We start from the raw sequence: 12094 nt of genomic DNA, 5'->3' as shown, positions 1-12094 counted from the left end.
TTTATCCAAGCACTAAAAATATAACAATAAGATGTCAACATCTTTATAAATAAAGACAATATGTGCATATGCTAGGGAACAAATCGGCAGAACATTTAACCCAGACAGATCTTTCGGTTTACATGCATTAAAAATCCCATTTCGAAAGCCAAATAAAAACAATCACAACACCGTGTTTTATTATTTAGGAGAGAATAGTCACCTGGAATAATTTGCCCATCGACAAGAAGAGGGGGAAATAAACAAAGCATACAGCTTTTATCTCCTAGCTTCCAATCCTGCTTCTTATGAGAGGTGAAGCTGGACGGATCCAATGAAAGGATACATGACCCTTTATGTTTAACCATTTGTGGGAAGGAGAACGTCAATGACAAACCCGAGCAGTCAGTATTTGAGAAAAAAAACAACTCCAAAAATAGCATTGGCTCGGTAAAAAGGATCACAACAAAATATTGAATAAATTCCCTTTTAATTTATTTGATCATTCCACATTACGGAGCTATGAATTGCTCAAATTTGATAACAAGTACTCAATTCAACTCATTATGTAAGTTAAATTAGACTTCGATAAAATTTCAGTGGCGCGCAGTGGTTCCTAGAATGAAATGTAATTTGTGCAAGAATTTGTTGTATCTGTCACAAATATTTCCAATTAGCGACTGTAATTATTTGATAGTTTCTGCAATTATGGCTTAAACGGGTGAATTTGGGACTGTGGAGGACCCTAATTGGCCTAAATTTGATATTTTGCATATTTGCATAATGAGGAAATTGGTAGAAAATTGTGTTCATTCATTTGTGAAAAATCCTATGAATTTTATGAATTTGAAAGCTCTGTTTGTGCAGACTGTGACTTTGCCTGCTGATCCCTAAGGAGCTCGTGATGAATGCCTGAACGGGCAGAGAGCCAAGTTCTCCAGTGTGCAGGAGTGGGGCGGGGGAGATAGGGAGGCAGGAACTGTACTCTCTGCAGCCAGCCTGCAGCAACAGCAACAAGGCAATAGGTTGGGTGACAAGTCTCATAGACGCTCCTCATCTGCATGTTCTGTATTAGAACCGTAAAACATTATATTAGCTCTGTTCACTTATTTCCTTACAGCTTCTGTTGGAAGCACAATACATTTGTGATTCAGCAGTGCTGTATATAATGCAGAGTTAGCCACATGTATAGGGCAGCTCTGCCAGGGGGCGACTGTAAACTTACTTTAAGTTAACCTTTTAGAGCTAATAAGAATACATTTCTTAAACCATCTTGTTGCCGTTCTATGTCAGTGTTTTTAAGTGTCCCATTAACGTTACTGCCAAATGACTTCCTCGCACCCAGGCAGTCCATAATTACCAATGTATCCAGTCTTCAAATTCTGTGCTCATGACATGCAGTAAATCTAGCAGAAGGGGGTTGTAATGGAGGAGCTGAGAGACAAGAATTGCTGCAATTGTCACATCCAGCAGTATTAGATGCAGTAAGGCACAAAGGAATCATAACCAATAGCTGCAGCTATACCCATGTAGAGTACGGATGAGTTATTGAAGCATAATGGTGTCCTGAGCTGAAGTTGAGTGCACCACCACTAACACTGCATTAGTCTTCTTACTGTCATATATTTGTTACCTACCAATGCGGAAGGCACAGCCTAAACTTGTATAGAGAATCTAGTCACCTTTAAGATGATTGGTGAACACCGGAACACCCCACATTACGTGGAGTGGTAGGGGGCCACATGAGACCATCAGTTTGGTTGTTATCAGGGGAAGTGAATAGATGTACCGTAGTTATAGTTATACAACATAGAGCTCAGGTACGGTTATTAAGCTGCAGTTCAGTGCGTTACCCCAATATTACTGTATGCAAACAGGTATCAGGAATCGGCATTCAGTGGCATCTCACTTACCAGCGTGCAGGCCTCTGGAGGTGACGGCCCCAGTCTGCGGCTGCATGAATGTTCTGTCCGCGGGCATGCTGCACATTGTCATTGTGTACCCCTGAAGTCCATCTAGTGTGTACCCACCATCTCTGCAGCATGGGCACCGCCATGACACTTGCGGTCAGCTGACCTGCAAACACCCAATTCTGCACTGTGTCTGCACACATGGTTCTAGCATCCAATGCCTGCTGACCAGGGGGTATAAATCCAGAACATCGGCTCAGTCTCATCGCCTTGAACAACGTGTCACATTCAGTGTACAGCGTCTCCTGGCTCCAGTGATTTCCTTGCTCCAGTGTCTCCGTGGAACTACAGGCTCCAGCCATCCTGCTCTGCTACTCCTTCCACAGTCAGCTTCCACCTCTGCATGCAGTAAAAGACTCTCTCCAGGTGCTACTTACCATTCTCACCTGTGTGTTGTTTATCTGCGTTCAGTACTGTGCTATTCCATCTGGCACTTAAAAGAACCAGCTTTACAAACTGTCGCCTGCTTTGGCCTTGCTTTGCTTTGTGGACTTGTGCATATATACAGACTGTGTGAATCTACTGCTGTTGGTTTCCAGACCAATCTCCGGAGTTACTATTGCCTGTGTTGACTGTTATCACCTGCATTACTTTCGTTTGCATATTGGATCCTGTTAACATCGACTTCCAAGTTGACCATCGATGTTTGCCATTGGCTTCCAGGCCGGTCATCAGTGTCATTTATTTCACTGGTTTACAGATCATCACCTGTGACTGTTGTTATACCTCTGTCAGCTTCTTTGCTCAAACCATCAGTATTGTTATTGTGCTTCAGTGGCTGTTCATACACCTGTGTGCTAAATAGAGATGTGCGGCTAGCACTTTTCGTGTCTTGTGTTTTGGTTCTAATTCCACTTTCGTGTTTTGGTTTTGCCAAAACCACCCTTTTGTGTTTTGGTTTTGGATCTGGATGATTTTTGAAAAAAAACATAAAAACAGCTAAAATCACAGATTTTGGGGGTAATTTTGCTCCTATGGTATTATTAACCTCAATAACATTCATTTCCACTCATTTCCAGTCTATTCTGAACACCTCACAACATTGTTTTTAGGCCTTAAAGTTGCACCGAGGTGGCTGTATGACCAAGCTAAGTGACACAAGTGTGCGGCACAAACACCTGGCCCATCTAGGAGTGGCACTGCAGTGTCAGACAGGATGGCACTTTTCAAAAACTGGGCCCCAAACAGCACCTCATGCAAAGATGTAGAAGAGGTGCAATGAGGTAGCTGTATGACTAAGACAAGCGACACAAAAGATTCCCACTGAAATTATACGTCCAAATCACTGAAATTATACATCCAAATCACTGGAATTAAATGGCAAAATCTCTGGAATTAAATGGCAAAATCACTGGAATTAAATGTCAGTACCACTGGACATATCCGGAAGTGTCAGACAGGATGGCACTTTTAAAAAATAGTCCCCAAAAGGGGCGTGGCCTGGAGGTTGTCTGAGCAGGCTGCTTTTTGTGTAAGCTCCCAGAGACGTGGCAGTTTTGGGCAATATAACGTCCTCTTTAATCCTCCCACCCGCCCTAAGTGTTCTTATCAGCACCTACTAATAGTGGAGCTGGCGGCGAGACGGTGCTGCGGAGTCGGGGAGCCGGTTTCCTGGCTCCTGCGGACTGCGGCCTACTCGCTGCCCTGAAGCCGGGGCCTCAATTTATACCTCACCCACGGCCGTGCTACTGGCCCGCCCGGGTCGCCTGTGGAGCCTTCCTGAATCCTGTCCCTGGCTGGGACACCACAACATAACACCCGGTGCTCGTACCTGCCATACGGGGGTGATCCGAGACCTGTTTGGGGCCGTGAAGTGTACCCCGGAGAACGGGCGGCAGCCATCTTGGGAGCTGAAGACTGCAGAGAGATGGGACGGCGGCACGGGGGAGACGCCCGACGGCCCCCGAGTGTAAGTGGCCGGCTGACTGACTTGCTACCACCTTCCTGCATCACGCTATCCTCGGCTGTGGACACGGCCGTGGACACCCGCACCAACACCTGCAGCCAGGACCTCGAGCCTCCCACACTTCCGACTCTGAGCTCCGGGCCCGGACCGCGGTAGGAACGGGACCCGCGGCGCCGCCCACCTCCTCCAGTTTCTCCCCACACCGTCCCCCAGTCTTCCTTAGACCCCCGGGCACTGGTAGGGCGGGGGGGCGCTGTCCGCAGGCTACGGGAGCCGCTCTTATCCGACGTCTCCCCGGCCAGTACACACGCCGGCGGCCATCTTGGAATTTTGGCCTGCAATACCCGGAGCCCTCCCGAGGGACTGCTGGGGACCCCGCTGGGAGCCCAGATCGGGTGGGGGAGACAGGGGCCCAGAAGCTCTGGACCTACACCCACTAACACCACCAACGAATTCAAGGTACGTGTGGCATATACACCACAGAGACCTGGGACTTGAAACTGGAGGCGCCATCTTGACTGCTGGCAAGCAGCCAGTACTTCGTCCCTACCCTTATTCCACACCTTTTCTACTAAATACGCCGACATCTCTGTACCTCTGCATGTGAGGAGGACCCGATGCATGCACATTCCCTGTTACACAAATCTGTTTATACAGAGGAAGGCCAGACATACTTATAAGGACAATCCACCCCCGATGACTCCAGGTAACTGGACGTCGTGGGGAGTTTTGCATCTCGCCAGACTGTTTTGATGTGATCTTTAACGTGATGTGGGGAACTCCCCCCCCCCGCTCCTGAAGAAGTACAGCAGCATGGGCATGCATATTGAGCCGACATAGCCTTATTTCCCCTCTTTCTGGGTCCGATTTCTATATCTACGACAACCGTGAGAGGACCCGTGTATCGGGACTATGGCGCCGAAACGCCAAAAAGACCCGACTCCAACCCGCCAGGTCGCCTTTTTTAAACAGTCCCCGTCTTCCCAAAGCCAGAAACACTCTACCATACAGGATTCCTTGCCTAAACAGCCCCGGAGTGGTGATGACACATCCGTGACCCCCCTGGTGACCCAAACAAAACTCTCTCAACTCGATGATGACGCACCCCTCACGTTAGGCACTATGCGGCAACTTCTGGCTTCCTTTAAAGATGATATCACGATGGAAGTTAAGACGGCGCTCCAAAGCTGCCAACAGTCGGTCGACGCTATAGGCCAACGCACGGATCATCTTGAAAAAAAATGTGAGGAAGTTGTGAAGTCACATAATGAGGTGATTACCCAACTTGAAGACCTACAGGCCGAAGTAGCGGACCTACGGCGGAAGACCTGTGACCTTGAGGACAGGTCACGCCGTAATAATATCAAGCTCCGGGGCATCCCAGAAACCGTTACCACCACGGAATTCACCCAATTTGCGACGGACCTCTTCATGGAGCTTCTTCCATCCAACTCTATTGATGACTTTCTCATCGACCGCATCTATCGCCTACCGAAGGCTAGAAATGCCCCAAAGGATGCTCCAAGAGACACTCTAATGAGGATGCATTACTTCCATATCAAGGAACAAATCCTACGGGCGGCTATGCGCCCGGACCTGTCAGCCAAGACCCTGGGAGAAGTACAAGTTTACGGAGATCTCTCAGCGGCCACCCTGGCCTTGAGACGTTCGTTCCACACGGTGACCTCTGCTTTCCGGAAAGCCGATATCCAGTACAGGTGGGGGTTTCCGACGAAATTGCTGGTTAGACGTAACGGCGTCATGCACGCGATAATTTCTCCAGAAGCGGGTCTGAAATTACTGGACTCCTGGAGGGGAGAAGACACAACTGCAAAAGCACCGGCAACTCTCAAGCTGACTCAGGAGTGGACTATGGCAGACAATGATCGTTAGAGACTGATTTTCCCAATCAGGTTGTATGTCTTTGTCGAGAATGTTCTCGTTTTTCCTGTATTCTTCTATGTCACTGGTGCCAATGCTTTGCCCCCCCCGGTCAGTACCCCGGGGGAGCATGAAGTAGTCAATTTTCTTTATCTATATGGATGACACCAGTTTAACTTGGGGAGTTTATTGTATACTGTATTTACTGTGACTAGGCCGACCATGCATAGCCATACACCCCTAAACGGGACAATACTACTCCCCTTGAGGTTATGATGTTATATTTGTTATCTCCCGAGTTTCCAGAGAAGAGGCATGTGCCCTTTGACCCCACGCAGTTTTGTATCTTTTAAGTTGAAAGTTCTAGGAGCGAGGGGGAGACTACTCCCCACACCTCGCCACGACCCCATGTGTTGCCCTGCTAGGAAACCCTATTTGGCACCCCTGAGGTGCCCGCTCTATGCCCTCTTCTTACTGTTTCTTCCACCCCTTCTGTTCTTCCCATCTCCCCAAGTTTTAACACACACACACTCCGGCAGATCCCGTTACATTATTTCTATACGCAACCTGACATTAGCACGGCTCCCAAACAAGCCTAATGGTTAATGTACTATCCTTAAATGTAAAAGGGTTAACTTCACCGAACAAACGACGATTGGCTCTATGTCACTTTGCTAAATGTAAGGCGCACATAGTGGCCTTACAGGAAACTCATTTCATGCTCTCATCACCCCCCCCTTTAGGGATAATAAATACCCCACTGGCTATATGTCCAATGGCCCGAAAAAAAGAGCCGGAGTGGCAATCTTATTCTCAAATTCTTGTGAATTCTCCCTAGAATGCCAGATCTCAGACCAAGACGGCAGGTATCTCATATTGACGGGTAAATTGGAAGACAGACCGGTCACCATAGCCACGCTTTACGCTCCCAATACCAAACAACTACCTTTCCTTAGGAAATTTTTTACAACCCTCCGAAAGCACCTATCGGGTGCCTTATTACTCCTGGGGTATTTTAACATGGTCCTTGACCCAACAGTTGATAGATCCAAAGCCCGCACTTCTCCCAGGTGTGGCTCGCAACGTGATAGCTCCCACGCCTTTAGAAATATACTACATGAATATGATCTCTATGATGTTTGGAGGGCTAAGAACCCGACTTGTAGAGATTTTTCGTTCTTCTCCCCAGTACACGGCTCGTATTCTAGGATAGACCTAGCAATATCAGATAAGTGGACACTCCAACAGGTTTCAAAGGCTTCTATCCTGCCGGTATCGTGGTCCGACCACTCTGCCCTTTTTATCCGTTGGAACCCCCGCAAAGTCAGGTCCTCGCCTACCTTATGGCGCCTTGGGGACTACCTCCTTTTGAACACAGACGCCCAACGGTCCATCGCACAGGCCTTTTCCTTATATATTGAGACTAACACCCCAGCTGAAACGTCAGTGTTTACACATTGGTGCGCCCTTAAGGCGGTGGTCAGGGGAGCGTCCATTCAAGCGGCTGCTTACATACGCAGGACCTCCCGGGAAAAACAGGCAAAACTCGAAGCCCGTCTTAAAGAACTAGATGCTTCACTTAAGCTGCATCCATCTAATAAGACGATATATCGAGAGTTGACCCGGGTCAGAGATGAGCTGAATAAATTAGACTTAACGGAGGTTCGTAAAAATCTTTTCCGATTGCGGCAAAAGTTCTATATGCAAGGAGACAGGGCGGGTAGAATGCTAGCTCGCAAATTGCGGGGGAAAACAGCTAAAGAGAGGGTGAAATATATCATCAACTCAAATAATATCAAAATAACCGACCCATCAGATATAGCTAACTCCTTTGCTTCATATTACTCCGCCCTATATAACCTAAAAGACGATATCTCTACCCCACAACCTACACCAGCCAATATAGCAGCCTTTTTGAACGATGTTAATCTCCCCTCTATTAATTTAGACACCTTGCAGACTTTAAACCTACCATGGTCCCAGAAGGAAATTACTGAAGCCATAGACTCACTCCCATTAGACAAAGCTCCAGGCCCTGATGGGTTTATAAACAATTTTTACAAATGTTTCAAAGACACTCTGGTCCCGGTCCTAGAGGGAGTTTTTAATCACGCCTCCTCCGTAGGGAATTTCCCAGGGGAGATGCTAGAAGCCCGCGTAGTAGCCTTTCCTAAACCGGGGAAGAACTCTGCCATGATGTCCAACTACCGCCCCATAGCCTTATTAAATACCGATTTGAAAATCTATGCTAAGTTGGTGGCTAACAGGCTTAATCCTCTGCTTCCCTCTATCATCCACGGGGATCAGGTGGGCTTCGTCCCCGGCAGACAATCCCCTGATAACACTAGGCGAGTGGTAAATATATTGGACGCACTCTCTAAATCAGAATCTCCTCTATTATTGCTCTCGCTAGACGCGGAGAAAGCGTTCGACCGCCTTCACTGGGGATACCTGCAAGTGGTTCTTAGAAAGTTTGGCCTTACTGGTAGAGTTCTATTATCCATTATGGCTTTATACTCTCTCCCTTCGGCGAGGGTGTGTGTGAACGGTATGCTCTCATCTCCATTCCCCATTACAAACGGCACTCGCCAAGGGTGCCCCCTATCCCCATTAGTCTTTGCGATGGCAATGGAACCATTGGCTGAGAAAATACGCTCCTCACCCTTGATAAGAGGTGTGGAATTCTCGGGACACTCTCATAAGTTATGTCTTTTCGCAGACGATGTCCTATTGACACTCACTAGCCCTTCCTCCTCCCTGAGAGCGTTACTCACACTTTTGTCCGAATATTCAGCAGTATCCTACTATAAACTTAATAACACGAAGACAGAAGCACTCCCCATTAACTTCCCGCCTTCCCTCTTGTCCGATCTGAAGGCTACCTACTCGTATTCCTGGCAGGATAGAAGCCTCAAATATCTGGGAATCCATATCACAAAGAAATTAGATGATTTGATATCCGCTAACTTCCCCCCTCTTTTGCGCAAATCCACAACTCTAATCTCAGACTGGATGATGCAACATGTATCATGGCTGGGGAGAATAGCTGCACTGAAAATGACGATCCTTCCCAGACTTATGTACCTGTTCCGGGCCATTCCCCTCATCGTACCCAACTCCCTACTATCCAAATTTAACGCGATCTTTAACTAAGGTTAGCAAGGAAAACAATGACCCGATCCAAGCGGGACGGTGGCTTGGCTTATCCAGATTTGCACTCATACCAACTGGCTTGCCGACTAGCTCAGATAGGGGCATGGTATACCCAACCTACGGACAAATCGTGGGTACATCTTGATAGCCCCACTACCCCTGACTGATGTATTGTTACTCCCTAAAGTGGAGGGCACAGTACTAACCAATAAGTCCCTCTCAGTCCAATCTACTAGGAAAGCTTGGCTAGAGATAGTGCGAAGTGGGAATGACATAACTCTCCCTACGACGGCCATATCTTTGACGGGGGTAGCCTCCTTGATCCCTGACTTGAGACTTGACTACTGGATATCACAGGGAATCCGGTCTTTACAGGATATGATGGCGCACGACGCCCTTCTTTCTTTTACCCAGATCCAGGAAAATTTCTTGCTACCACATGGGGAATTTTAGAAATATTTGCAGCTTAGACACTGGCTTCAGGGAGTCTCGATACCCACTACCCCCCCTCCCTCCTTGCCTAAACTTGTTCAAAGGTTCCTGGAAACTGGAGGAGGTAGAGGTGGTATCACTAAATGGTATGATTATATTAATACTCCCCAATCACTACAGAAAGCCCCATTTCAGATGAAATGGGAGATAGATCTTCGGTGCTCAATTTCAGAGGAGGAGTGGGATATGATATATAAATCCTGCTACACAGTCTCTAAATGTATATCACATATCGAACTATCATATAAACTCCTTCACCGCCTGTATTTCACACCATCCCGCCTACATGCGATGCAATCCACCACATCCAAAATGTGCTGGCGGAACTGCGGTATGGTCGGTACTCTAATACATGTTTTCTGGGATTGCCCGGTTCTCACGCCTTTGTGGACATCGGTCTTCCACCTCATAGAATCAGTGCTCGGCCGCCATATTTCCCCTCACCCACGACTGGCCCTTCTACATCTATACTATGGGGACCTACCGCCTGCAGACCGCTATATTCTAGGCCATATCCTCATTTCAACAAAACTCCTAATCGCTCGCCTTTGGCGTTCCACCAAGGCCCCCCATATCTCTGCAATAGAAATGGCCGTACAGTCGCACTACGAATTCGAGACCGCGGGAGTGGCCTATGCCTCTTCTCCAACTTCCCCACTGCTCAGATGGTATTCATGGTCCACCTATTGGCATAGTCGAACACCGAACCCCAAGCCCCCTCCCGACGTTTAGATATGCAAGCTATTGGATTAGTATGAATGCTAGGATGACATGATATACACTTACATTACTCATGGAATTTTGTTCAGTGTTGTGTATAATACTTTCTCTGTTTCGTTGTAAACTGCAGAATGTCGTGTGTACCCCCCACCCCTTTTTTTCTTTTCTGTACCCCTTTCCCAAATGCTTTGTTTACCCGCAAAATAATAAAAATGAATATTGAAAAAAAAAAAAAATAGTCCCCAAACAGCACATGATACAAAGAAGAAAAAAAAAAAAAGAAAAAAAGGTGTGCCAAGGTTGCTGTATGACTAAGCTAAGCGACACAACCACCTGGCCCAGCTAGTAGTGTCACGCAGTGGCTGAATGTCGAGAGTGGGCCGCAATTGTTCGGTCCACTGACAGCATCTCCAGCACGCCCCTGTCATTTTATAATTTTTTTTTGCAATTGGTGGATTTATACAGCAGTACCCCTGGACTCATACGCAGTGGCGTAACTAGAAATTTTTCTCCCCCAAGCCAAAAAATTCTTTGGCGCCCCCCGCCGCATAATTGGGAGCAAGAAAGGGATAAATATGCGCGCGCCGAAGGCGCGCGCTGCAAAAAAAGGGGCGTGGTTTTGTTGGGATGGGCGTGGTTTCTCATAAAGGGGCGTGGTATTGCAGGAAAAGACTACCTTATACCCCAGTTTTGCAACCTGCACGCCCAGACGTTAGCCACCACAGGAAAGAAAAATAATCCTGATTCATGCCCCTTACATTATTTGTCATTTTTCCTCCTTATAGTAATGCCCAGTATACATTATGCCACATACTGCAATGGCCCTTAGACATTATTCCACACACAATAATGCACATGACACATTATGCCACACACCATAATGCCCCCGACACATTATGCCACACACCGTAATGCCTGTGACACATTATGCCACACACCGTAATGCCTGTGACACATTATGCCACACACCGTAATGCCCCCGACACATTATGACAGGAATCGCAATGCCCGTTATACATTATGCTATACACTGCAATGCCCCTGATACATTATAGCACATACAATGCCTGTGACACATTATGACACACACCGCAATGACCTTGAGACATTATACCACAATGCCCGTGATATAGTATACCATACACCGTAATGCCTGTGACACATACCGCAATGCCCTGCCCGTTATACCCTATGCCACACACCGCAATGCCCGTTATGTATTATGCCACACTGCAATGACCCTGAGACATTATACCACATACCACAATGCCCGTGATATAGTATACCACACACCGTAATGCCTGACACATTATGACACACACCGCAATGTCCGTGATACATTATGCCACACACTGCAATGACCCTGAGACATTATACCACATATCACAATGCCCGCGATATAGTATACCATACACCGTAATGCCTGTGACACATTATGACACACACCGCAATGTCCGTGATACATTATGCCACACACCGTAATGCCCATTACACATTAAGTCCTACAGTAAGGCTTCTAATTACTTTTCAATTACCTTCTCGTTGTCAGGGGTTTCATGCACTGGGTGTCATGCTCGTTGCCAGGTGTTTCATGCACTGGGTGTCATGCTCGTTGTCAGGTGTTTCATGCACTGGGTGTCATGCTCGTTGCTAGGAGGTAGTCCTTGTTGCTAGGGCTGTGCTCCCAGTGCCACATATGACCCCAGTGCCAGATATTCCCCCACGGTGCCAGGTACTCACATGCCCCCGGTGCCAAATATAGCCCCCCCATGTGCCAGGTACACATATACCCCCCCCCAGTGCCACATATGCCCCCAGTGCCAGATATTCCCCCCCAGTGCCACATATGCCCCCAGTGACAGATATTCCCCCCGTGCCAGATATGCCGCCAGTGCCATATATTCCCCCCCAGTGCCACATATGCCCCCAGTGCCAGATATTCCCCCAGTGCCAGATATCCCCCCTAGTGCCAGACATCCCCCCCCAGTGCCAG

The sequence above is a fragment of the Pseudophryne corroboree genome, chromosome 1 (genome assembly GCF_028390025.1).
Source record: "Pseudophryne corroboree isolate aPseCor3 chromosome 1, aPseCor3.hap2, whole genome shotgun sequence".
Taxonomy (NCBI): Eukaryota; Metazoa; Chordata; class Amphibia; order Anura; family Myobatrachidae; genus Pseudophryne; species Pseudophryne corroboree.
Note: the sequence above shows the minus strand (reverse complement) of the source record.